The 11,841-nt window shown below is 50.6% G+C and overlaps 1 long non-coding RNA gene across 1 annotated transcript in view; it reads right to left on the bottom strand.

Annotated features, from left to right (window-relative positions):
- The window catches only part of LOC123521393, a 4,561-nt gene extending 4,115 nt beyond the window's left edge, over window positions 1–446 (bottom strand). The window contains exons 1-2 of the long non-coding RNA XR_006679842.1: window positions 359–446; window positions 52–131 (exon numbers count right to left, since the gene is read on the bottom strand). This is a non-coding gene — a long non-coding RNA (uncharacterized LOC123521393). The remainder of the gene's footprint in view (window positions 1–51; window positions 132–358) is intronic.
- Window positions 447–11,841: the final 11,395 nt, after the last annotated feature.

Here is an 11,841-nt window from a genome sequence, read left to right as displayed (position 1 = left end):
AGCCAACGCACTTCATGTCTAACCACCACCTGGCTGTTTCTGGGAACTCACCTGCTGCTATGACACTGACGAGGTTTCAGTGGAGTTTCCATAGTCAGATGGGCAACGCAGAAAGGCCTGGTGATCTGCTCCTGAAAAAACCAGCCAGTGAAGGCCCTATGTGCCACACTGCTCAGATCTGCCATGGACAGAGAGGGGGGCACAGGACCAAAACCGAAAACTGAGTTCCCTGCCACGAAGTCCGTTCTGAACCCACAGGGCCCTCCAGGGTAGGGTAGAATTGCCCCTGTGGGTTTCTAAGACCATAACTCTTTACAGGAGTAGAAAGACTTCTCTCTGCTGGTTTCAAACTGCTGACCTTGCGGCTAGCTGTCCATGCCAGGGCGTCCTCCGGCATGGGGCCGGGTAGTGGTTATGATTGTGGCTGCCACGAGTCAGGAGCCAATTTGATAGCAGGGAACATCCATATTTCTGTAACATACAAAAAAGTAGGTAAAGTTCACTGTAACGGTGCATTTTATTTCGCCAAAGTGTCCAAAAATCTTTTCATTTCAACATGTCAAAAAATATAAGAAATTAATCATAAAACCTCTAACATACCTTTAAAAAATGAAATCTTAACAAGCCAGTATTTTATATTTATTGGACATCTCAGTTCATGTTCGCCACATTTCAAATGCCCAACGGCCCCCGGTGCCTCGTGGCCACTGCACTGGAGAGCTAAGTGAAAGTCGCTCCCAACTCTCACTCTTGATCCCATGTCAACATGGTCAGGAAGAGGCGTTTCCCTTCATGGGTGCTGCCTGGCCTGGAACATGTCTGCGCCTACGTCTCCTGCGTAGGCTGACATCCACGGTGGAGTGCCGCGACATCCAAAGAGACTTACATGTCCGCTCTCTGGGGCCATGCGATGCACCTAAGGGCTCCTTGAAGGAAGCACTCAGGTTTCTATCTCCCTTCCTATGATCATTAGTCAACTCAGTTCCTATGTAAAAGCAAAGCTCAAAGGAAGCTTCTTTACAGGCTTGTTAGGGAAACTGTGTGTCAAGACCCCCAAGATAGATCAAGTACAGGTGGCAAGACACGGAGGGTGCATAGGAAACGACCTTGGCGCGAAATGCATACATGTGGTTGTTGGTGCCTAGAACGTCCCCAGAAGGATTCCCCAGAAACCAAGAACTGGATGCGTGGAGGGTAAGAGTAAGACTGCTTTTTGCTTGTTTGAGAAGAACTTGTTTGTCACTAAAGCCTTCAAGTTCAATGCATGAGACTTTTCACTGCATTCACGCCGATGCTTTTGTCTTAACTTTGAAACACACGGAGGCATGATTTGAAAACGAGGGCTCTGGACTTCCTGGGCAGACCACTGGCTCCTGAGGCCGCCCAGGTGCCCGTGGGCTTTGCATCAGGAGAAGCCGATCTAGGTCTCTGTTGTCCATGCCTTACATAATAGGAAGAGGGGGTCTTGGCAGAGGCCCAGGGCAGGAAGACCTAATATCAAGTGACTGTAAAGGACCCCTTTGTTTCCAGAAAGGCAGTGGTTTCCATTCAACATCCCTGCCCCCATCCCAGACCCCTGTCCCTGGGATGCCTTCACCACCTGCTGCAAGAGCATCAGATCGCCCTGAAGAGCCTCCAGGCTGGAGGTGGGGCCGGGAGGAAGGCATTCTCTGGGAAGGGGCATCATCTTCCCAGAAGTTTTAACCAAGAAGGTCATTTCTAGAGGCATGACCCCACCCTGCCAGCTGCCCTCAATTTCTGGCATCGCTTTCCTGGGCACGATACAGGGCAACAGAGGGAACAAAACGGTGCAGAGTGTGGTGGCCCGTATGTGTGTCTATTTGTTGACATCCATGCACTCTTTCCTTCACCACATATTTGTAGCCCCAAAACTCAACTCCCTGCCATGGAGTTAGTGATGACTCGTACGACCCTTCAGGACAGGAAGAATTTCTCCTGTGGTTTCCAAGACTGTAACTCTTTACGGGGGTAGAAATCCTCATCTTTTCCCCAAGAATCAGCTGGTGGTTTCTAACTTAGGACCTTAAGGTTAGCAGCCCAACGCATAACCACTATGCCACCAGGGCTCCTGTCATATTTGTGGAGTGCTCACTATATTCTGGCCACAGTTAAATAGACTTAGAATCACTCTAAAACAAAATAGACCAGGTCCCTGCCCTCATGAAGTTTATAATCCAGCAGAAGGAACAGGGAGTAAGCACAAATGAGTCCCCACAGGAGCTAGTCAGAGAGGCCAGAAACGGTTGCACTCAAAAAGTGGCACTGAAGCTGAGTCTCAGAAATGTGGATATCCGGAGATGGTGACATGTGACAAAAGGGATTTGTATGGGAAAGGGCCCTACAAACTGTTACTTGCTGGGGTGGGGGGTTGAGGGGGGGTGGACAAAAACAAAACATCTTTTTATATTTTTTTGATCACAAAAATAAAAATACTTTAAAGAAAACTGTCTGTTCTTTTATCCGGGTGATTCTCCTATCACTACAATTTTACTCCATTTGTCTCAGTTGTGCTTGCTTGCTCGTTGCTCGCTCGATCTCCACACCTCATGCTAGTGAATGGTCAGAGGTTTCTACTCCGGGCAGCTGGTTTCTGGTTCATTCCTGGAATGAAAGGGCTGAACGAATGCCCCCCCACCCCCACCCCATTAGTTGTGTCTGCATGTCTTCTGCCTCCAGATCTCTCCTTCCAGTCTCCCAGTGCAAGCTTCTCAGCTCAGGCAGTGAGCTCCAAAGGCCTCCAGTCACTTGGTTGCTAAACCTGGCTGATCATCATGTGGGAAGCTTTTAAGAACACAGCTTTTCAGGCTCTGAGCCCAGAAACTCTGATTCAGCAGGTCTGGGGCCTGTCCAGTTATTGATTCTGCAGGTCCCACGCTCAGAGGGGTGGTCCCTGGGGCTGGCAAGGCCTGGGCAGTGAGTGAGTCAGTTGCTTGCGCTTGGCAACCACCCTTCCTCCTGTGAATTTATCGTTCTCATTAAGGGAATGGCTTTTAAAACCTGCTGAGAGGACCCAGGCTCTTATTGTGTGCCTTGAGCATTGGCTGGCTCCCTGAATGCAAGTCTGACCGGCCAGCAGAGGATTTCTGGGCTGGCTCCGTTCCATTTCATCGAGGAGAAGAAACTCTCCCCGGGGTGGGTGAGCATTGTCTGTGTTGGCCACAGTCGTTTTCAGGGTACTTCCCTGGAGCCACTGGGGAGCTGATCAACCAGAAACTGCCTCCCCAGGACTCTCACGGGGCCTGGGACTTTGAGGGAGGCAGACAAAGGCGGGGGCTGTGGGGAAGCCTGTTGCCCAGCCCCTCTCCCTGCACACACCAGGCAGGTCTGGAGAGGGCAGAGACCCACTGCCCTCCGAATCGTAGTGCCCCTAGAGGACACAGTACAACTGCCCCCTGGGGTGCCCAGAAGCAAAGAGCCACATCTTTTTTCCAGGAAGCAGCTGGTCAGTTTGCTCCACGGCCTGTCAGTTAGCAGCCTTAACCCACGCTGTGAACCCCTTCCACCCTCATTCCCCATCTTTAAGTCCTCATTTTGAGCTCAGAAAGGGAGCGTGGCTCAGAAATATTTAGAAGTTGTAATGGACCCTTGAGGTGTTCAGAAAATGTGTGTGTGTGTGTGTGTGTGTGTGTGTGTGTGTGTGTGTGTGTCCAAACCATCACAGTGGGCAGAAGGGGCGGAAACTGTTCAGCTCTGGCAGTGCAGGAGCCCAGGTCTGGGGCTGACTCCCGCAGAGCCTCTCCGGCAGACCTGGGACTTCCCTGCGGTTGGCTGCCTCAGCTTCTCCCCCCTGCTCCGCTCCCTGTGGCCGGTTTATTTTCCTTTACTCGGGTTACCCACACTCCTCCATGGGGTCACTCCGCCCACACCGGGGGCGTCTTCTTGAGTTTCTAGGCAAACACGGGGACCCTGGGGCCCTGCAACTGTATCCCTCCCGTCATTACGTGGCGAGAGTCACCGGGGACCAAAGTCTGTGTCCCATCTGACCCCACTTCCCCTGCCAGGGCACTCGGCACAACCCAGGCGGACAGCAGGCATTACAGGGAGGAAGAGAAGGCGGGGCCGGAGTGGAAGCAGAGGAGCGAGGGAGGGAGGGAGACAAGACAGCTATCCCATCCAGTTCTTGATTGACCCACTGCATCAGATCCCTCTGCGGACCCATTCCAGGAAAGCCCCCAGTTGAGAAATACTTACACCACCACCCCACCCCACCCCCGTGTCCCCAACAACAACAACAACTTGTCACTCCAGCATTTCTCAAATAGAGGCAGAATGACTTAAATGCATGTTGAGAAACATTCTCCAGGTGTGAGAAGCTGCCACCGTCGAGCACACAGAATAGCTAACTCTTGGTGGAAGAAGTAAGCGTCTCTGTGGCAATGTAGGGTTTGCTGCAAGACCCAGAACCCAAAGCCACCTCCTCAAGGCAGGCTTCCTGGGTTTCCACCCTGGGAGAGCTCTCTCCACTGGTTTCAAACTGCACACCTTCCTGTGGTTAGCAGCTTCCAGAGAGGACTTGTGTCGTCTCTCCTGGCACCTTCTGGGGTAGCTTCTCTCTCCTCTCTTCTCTTCCACACTCCACCCCACCTCCCCCCCTTACAACTGTGGAGAGCAGTTTTCGGGGCTCTATAGGGTGAATGCGTGCCATCTGCTTGTTCCATCAAATACTAGGTATTTAAAAAACTCAGACTCACTGTTGTGGAGGTGATGCCAACTTATAGAGAGCCTCTTAGGACGGGATAAAATAGCCCCAGTGAGTCTCCCAGACTGTTACTGTTTATGGGAGTACAGAGCCCTCTTGCTCTCCAACTGCTGGCCTTGCAGGTCGCAGCCCAAGGCGTAAGCAATAGAGGCTCTGGCGGGTCTGAGCAGGAGGAGAAAGTGTTTCTTGAAGTGAGGTAAAGCTGTCCATGAGCAGAGGGGACCGTCTGAGCAAGCGCCTGACATCAGATGCAGAATCGTTCTCCTCCAAATGTCTTAAAAAATTCATTTCCCTGCTCTGAGCCTGGGCTTTCTTTTGTGGAACAGGAGGGCAGTGAGGATTCCAATCCGGACAACTCCCTGGGTTTCTATCTGGATCAGGAGTGTAGAGGGGGAGGGGGGCACAGATCCCCTCCAAGGAGAGATAGTGGTGGCCCATGCCAGCTCTCAGCCCCTCTGTGGATTCAGGCCTGTGGGAGAACAGCCCTCTCCTCGGGCTCTCCTCCCAGACAGATTTGCCTTGTGGACATGATGAGGCTCCAGGGACTCTCACAGGTGGTTTTATTGGGAGTCCGGCTTTCCAGGTGGGATCTCCCACGGCAAACACTCCTGAGATGAGGATCACCAGCTCCCATCAGCCCTAGGTTAGGGATTCAGAATGGTAAGCGTGGTAGGGAGAGGTGTGGAGCTGGCACGGGTGACATCACACCCTTAGGTAAGCAGGCAAAGAAGGCGTCAAAGGACAGCCATTCCCATGTGATCACCAGCGGTCTCTACATACGGCACTCACGTTAACCACAGAGGATGTTTTACTTAGCCGTTCACTTGTTCAGATAATTGTTTACACAGTCCTTTGATTCTGACATATTTGTCAGCCACTTACTGTGTGTCAGAGACTTGCAAAGGGCCCGATACACATTTGGATTTACATTTGTCAGGATAAGTTAGGTAATGTACTAACAAAAGACCCCAAATCCCAGTGGCTGGAAGCAACCAATGTTCATTTTTTCCAGATGAGACATTCTCTAGGGGTAAGGAATCAATGCACGATAACTATTCCCATAGTCCCCAGTGCCGTGATGGTATATTGGGTTCAGTTGGGCTATTAACCTCAAGGTCAGCAGTTCAAAACCACCAGCTCTCCAATGGAGAAACATGAAGATTCCTCCTCCTGTAATTGAAACCTGTAATGAGTTAGAGTTCCCGAAACCCACAGTGGCATTCTACCCTGTCCTATAGGGTCTCCATGAGTTTTGGTTTGGAAGCACAGAACTCCTGACCCCACTGGAAGAGAGGTGTGTGCCATGGAGGGAGGGGGCAGTTCCAGGCTGGGATGCAGACACAGAGTCCTTGCTGAGTGGACTCGAAGCCATAGTTGGCTAAAGAGTGACGAGTCCTAGGACAGGATAAATGTCAAGACAGGTGGTGGAAGGGTGGGTGTAAGAGCGGCCCTCAAAGCCTGCAGTGCTGGGACTCTGGTTCTTGGTGTTCTGGTGGGCCAAGGACAGTCACAGTGGCCATGGGGACGCTGCAGGAGAAGATGTGCCTAGCTGCAGCACCTTTACTGGTTAACAAAAAGATTAAGCCCAGTTCCCTTTGCCTGCCCCTGGCTCTGGCATTGAGGTGGTTTTCATGAACTGAGTCTTTCAATTCCCCAACCCTGAGCCCTGAGGACTGGGGCTCATCCAGATTCAGAGTTAACCCACCAGCCTAGGCGACCGCTGTGTTATCACCTATAGTCCTCGGAGCCCCTCAAGGAAGCAGCTCACTCCCACAGCTCCAGTGAGAAACTGGAGGCTCTACGAAAGGAAGGCACATTCCCAAGACCCACAGCTGGTAGATGAAGAAGCCCAGCGTTCACTCCAGCCCTGGAGTTGTGATAATACCGCCACTGAGTTGGCGCTGAACAAAGCGTGGCCCGGTCCTAAGCCATTGTCAAGATCATTAAGCAGTTCGTGTCCATTGTCTCAGCCATTGAAACCAGGACCCTAAACTTCCAAACCAAGGAACCAAACCCCAAGAGGTTTTGGCTGGTCCATAAGCTGCCGCAGCGGCTGCTCCCACCTGAAGAGGCCTCTCTTCCTCACTGACCCTCTCTCCGTTTCACTCAGCACCATGTCCTTAAGGGGCAGTTGGCCATCTCCTGACGTGTCCACAGTCAGTGAGCTGAAGGAGCAACGGGGGGCTCTCTTCTGACTGGCCTGTCTGTTCTTCTGCAAGTCCATGCCATGCTCGGGACTCTGCCAACACCGTAATTCAAAGGCATCCGTCCTGTCTGCTTTTTCCATTGCCGAGCTTTGCCTGTATATGAGGTGAGGGAAGACCATGGCTTAGGTCAGGCCCTCAGTCCTACCTGGGTGCAAATCACAGGCTACTTCCACTGCAGCTCCTCTGCTGCCCAGTGCAGATGCACCCAGACAATACACGGGGTGGGTGGCATGTTACAAGCCAGCCTCCGACATTAACAGAGAACCAAGAAGGACTCGTGATAAGAGAAGGTCCCATCTCCCTTCTTTGTCCAAAGGCCATAAACACAAACCCACAGGGGGATGGTGCAGAGAGCCATTTGCCCCAAGACCCTAGCCAGCAATGAGCAGATAACCCTTAGTTGCAAGTGTGGTTGAATATTAGCTAGCGCCCAGGGGCATTGTCCAATACAAGAAAGGCAAAGTCCTTGCCCTTTGCCCAGGAGCTCAGCAAGAAGCAGACAGAGCCACATTTCCCACCCACGGAGGAGCTCCCACACAGGGTCTCTTTTCTCGCCGCCGCAAAGCTGCCACAGGAATGCATCAAAGACTGGGAGGAGCTCGTGAGAGCTCCACCTTCACGCTCAGTGATGCTCCTAACCTGCAGAGACCAGATTACGCCTCTATTAGCACAAATGGTGCACACGTGTGGCTGCTAAATGGAGCGGTTCGACGTATGAGTCCACTCAGAGGCATTTCAAAACCTAGGCGTGACAGTCTACTTCCAAAAAATCAGCCCCTGGAAATCCTGTGGAGAAGGACAAAGCATGTATGACCTCATTTATATAAAAAGACAAGAAAAGGCAAAGGCATTGTGTTAGTCTGGGTAGACTAGAAAAACTTTCATAGACACATGTGTATAAGAGCTTCATATACAAGAGCAATTGAATATTAAGAAAACACCCTAGCCCAGTCCAGATCAAGTCCATAAGTCCAATATTAACCCATATGTCCGATACCAATCTATAAAGTCCTCTTTAGACTCATGAAACACATGCAATGATACCTAATGCAGGAAGATCACAGGCCAGTGGGTGGAAAGTCTTGTGGATCCAGTGGTGGTAGAAGCATCTCAGTGCTGGCAGGGTCTCCACGTGGCTCCTCCAGTTCCCAGAGCATGGGGGTCTGCCATGTGTCTTGTGGGTAGAGCGTCTCTCAAGGAGTGAGCTTTATTGGTAGAGAGTATCCAAATGAGTGAGCTGAGAGAGTCTCTCTCCCACCTCCAAGGAGGAAATCCAGGAATCCCCAGAATTCTCAGGAGAAGGCCATGCCCAGAGGCGACATTGGCTATGATCCTATTGACAGACGAGACTCCAAGAGTCTACTCTTAATCCTATCAAGTCCCAAATTGACACCAGATTATGTAACTACCGCAGACATCGAGGCCAAAATTCATGAGTAGTTAGCAGGGGTGGAAGGGAGAGGGAGGAGGAGGCAAACCCAAACCAAACCATGCTCCCTGCCACTGAGCCGATCCTGACTCATACAGGAGGAAGGAAAACTGTAGCTCTTTATGGGATAGAACACTTTGTCTTTGGCAATGTGGCTGGTGGTTTCAAACTCCTGACCTTGTGGTTAGCAGCCCAATGCGTAACCACTACACTACCAGGGCTCCTTTTAGGAGGTGAACAGTGATGTGAAAATCCTGTGGATGAGAGGAGCTGGGAAATGTCATTGCTGTCAAAAAGTGATACTCCTGTCAACATAAGGGGCCCAAGTTGCATAGTGGGTTACGCGCTAAGCTACTAAGCACAAGCTCAGCCGTTTAAAGATAGCGGTTGCTCCACTGGCGAAAGATGAGGCTTTCGCCTGAAAGGATTGACCACCTCAGAAACCCACAGAGCCATTCTTGTTTGTCTCTGGAGTCTGCATGAGTCAACACCAATGAGAGGATAGGACATTGGTAAGTTGCTGTGTAAAATGTTGGATTGACAAAAGCTGTGTGACAGACATCTTTTAAGACTGACCGAGAAAAGAAGAAGAAGAAGAAAAGAATAGCAATTGAGTCTACCTCATGGGATTTGGTTCCTGGGTTTGGAGGTTTAGGGTCAGGATTTCATACGACATCCTAGTTCATTGATCTAATAGTGTGTTTAATGCTTTGTTTTATCTCCCGTGCCATGCCTAGAGTCTTAAAAGCTCATCAGCAACCACCCAAAGCACAATAATTGGCCTCTATTCGCCTGGAACCAGAGAGGAGAAGAAGGAACAGGAGGATATAGAATGTGTGGCTAATTATCTACCTTCCTTGTCATGAGAGTAGATGAACTGGATGGTACTTAGTGATCATTCCTGAATATTTTAATCAAAGATTCCCTGGTACAATCCAGATCAAAGCAGGGGAGATGCAGAACAGAGTTCCAAGTTCTCGTGGACTCTAGACTCCTTAGAGCTATGGCTGGTAGATGAACTTCTGAAGATTCCCTTGAGATAATCTCAAACTGTGGTCGTGATCCCTTCGGGGGTCAAATGACCCTTTCACAGGGGTCGCCCGATTCATAACAGTAGCAAAATTACAGCTATGAAGTAGCAACGGAAATAATTTTATGGTTCAGGGGGGTGGGGTGGGGTGGGAGGAGATCACCACAACATGAGGAAAGTTCAGAACCACTGCTTTAACCAAAACCAAAAATATTGCCCTACGCCTTCCTGAGGAGCCCTGGTTGGGGAGTGGTCATGAGTCGGGCTGCGATCCACAAGGTCACCAGCAGCTCCGTGGGAGAAAGGTGGGGCTTTCTACTCCTGTAAAGAGTCACAGTCTTGGTAACTCCAAGGGGCAGTTCTGCCCCGTCCTAAAGTGTCACTAGAAGTGTGCATTGGTTTAAAAGCAGCGAGAGTGCATTAAATCCATCTTCCTGAAACTCAACAATAGGTTCATTTGACTTATAAAAACCATTTGCCTTGAGCATTAATGTTCCTTCCAGAACTAGCTAGATAGGGTTAAGTTGACCCTAGAAACTCCAAAGATTAGATCGGAGCCTTCTAGGGATCCTTATAGGTTTATTTTCCAGAGAGAGGGACAAGTCAAGAAAAGGAGGGTGACAATGTTACCAAACTCAAAGGATCAATGTCAGCCAATTGTACGTGTTGAAATTATTGAATTCGTGCAGATTCTCAACAACAGTAACAGAATAAATAAAATCCAGAAGTGGAAAAACATAATCTCTGGAACATAGCTCTGCTCCGACACACGTGATGTCACCACGCAGTGACTCACCAGGAACTAGTGTGTTGCTGCTGCTGTTTGTTCTGTTAGCTCCTTAGAGATGCCCTGACAAAGCCCCCGAGATTTGGATGGGTTAACTCACTGCCACAGAGTCCATTCTGACTCACGGCGACCCTGTAGGGCAGGACAGAACTGCCCCTGTGGGTTGCTAAGACTGTAACTGTTTACGGAAGGAGAAAGGCCCACCTTCCTCCAGTGGAGCATCTGGTGGTTTTGAACTACCGACCTCTCAGATTGCAGCCCAAAGTCTAACCACTATGCCACCAGGGCTCCTCTGGATGGCTTAAAGCAGCGGTTCTCAACCTGTGGGTCGAGACCCCTTTGGGGGTTGAACGACCCTTTCACAGGGGTTGCCCGATTCATAACAGTAGCAAAATGACAGTGATGAAGTAGCAATGAAAATAATGTTATGGTTGGGAGGATCACCATAACATGAGGAACCATATGAAAGGGTCACGGCATTCGGAAGGTTGAGGACACTGGTAAAGCCACAGGCATTTCTTGTCTCCATTCTGGAGATCAGAAGTCCAAATGGCCATGTTGGGTCTACACGATGGGAGGCACTCTCCCCTGGGTCCTGGAGCGCCAGGAGAGCTTCACCTACTCATCCTTCCCCTGTCTGCCTCCTGTGTCACAGGACCCCAGCCCTATTATGTCGGGACCACCTGGCTTCAGTGGGAGTGTAGGTTACCAAACTAGAAAGATCTTCAAAGACCCTGTTTCCTCACCTTCCCAGGTACCAGAAGAACGTTTGAAGGAAGGGGCCTGTTCAATCCTCCAGAATTGGGCTGCTCACCACCCAGTCAGCGATTCGAAACCACCAGCCAGTCGCTCCTTGAGAGAAAACCAGGGCTTTCTACTCTCATTAGGAGTTACAACCTCAGAAACCTACAGGGGCAGTTCTGCCCTGTCCTATAGGGTCACTATGAGTCGGCATCAACTCGATGGCTGTGAGTTTGGGAGAGTTTGGGTACAATCCACAACACACCTTGCATCTGCATGAGCCTATATAGGGTGCCTCACTCCTGCGCTCCCCAGCCATGATCACACCCAGCCTCAGCATCACGGTCACCTTCCCAGGGGCTCTACTCCACTCTTGGCATTTCAGCATGGGTGGCGGTCTTCCAGGCACGTTACAGTCTCTGCCTCTGGCTGCGGATTTCTTGGACCCTCGATGGCAATTCTACCTCCCACGAGCTGTCTGTCACCTGCCTGGGGGCTCAGAGCCCCGGGGGGAGTAAGTGTGTGGCTTGTGTTGCTGTGGACTCAGTGGCCGGGGAGCCGCCCATTTCCTTCATGTGCTGAGGTCTTTCTCTCTCAGTCCTCACTTTCCGCAGGCAGCCAGCCTGGCTTTTCCATTTGGGTCATAAAAATAAATGACATTTCTGGAAAGTTACCTCTCTCCTTAACTAACCCCCCACTACTTAGTGTTATGCTAAAACCTCAGGAAGTAGGATGCTGGTGTTGGCCATAAAACTCACCCATTAAAGCAGATGAGGAATAATAAAGAAAAAAAAAAAGCAGGTACCTTCCTGTTGGGTAATTGACAGTGTAGGAAGGTGCAGCGACTTCTCAGGGATGGTCCCCATGAGAGAGCGGGACTGAAAAGAAGCCGGACAATGAAGCGCCCCCAAACCTCACGATGCAGTC

The sequence above is a fragment of the Echinops telfairi genome, unplaced genomic scaffold (genome assembly GCF_000313985.2).
Source record: "Echinops telfairi isolate 266 unplaced genomic scaffold, ASM31398v2 ScPeMD7_17;HRSCAF=63, whole genome shotgun sequence".
Classification (NCBI taxonomy): Eukaryota; Metazoa; Chordata; class Mammalia; order Afrosoricida; family Tenrecidae; genus Echinops; species Echinops telfairi.
The sequence above is the reverse complement of the archived record's forward strand: the minus strand, read 5'-3'. Positions and strand labels throughout refer to the sequence as shown.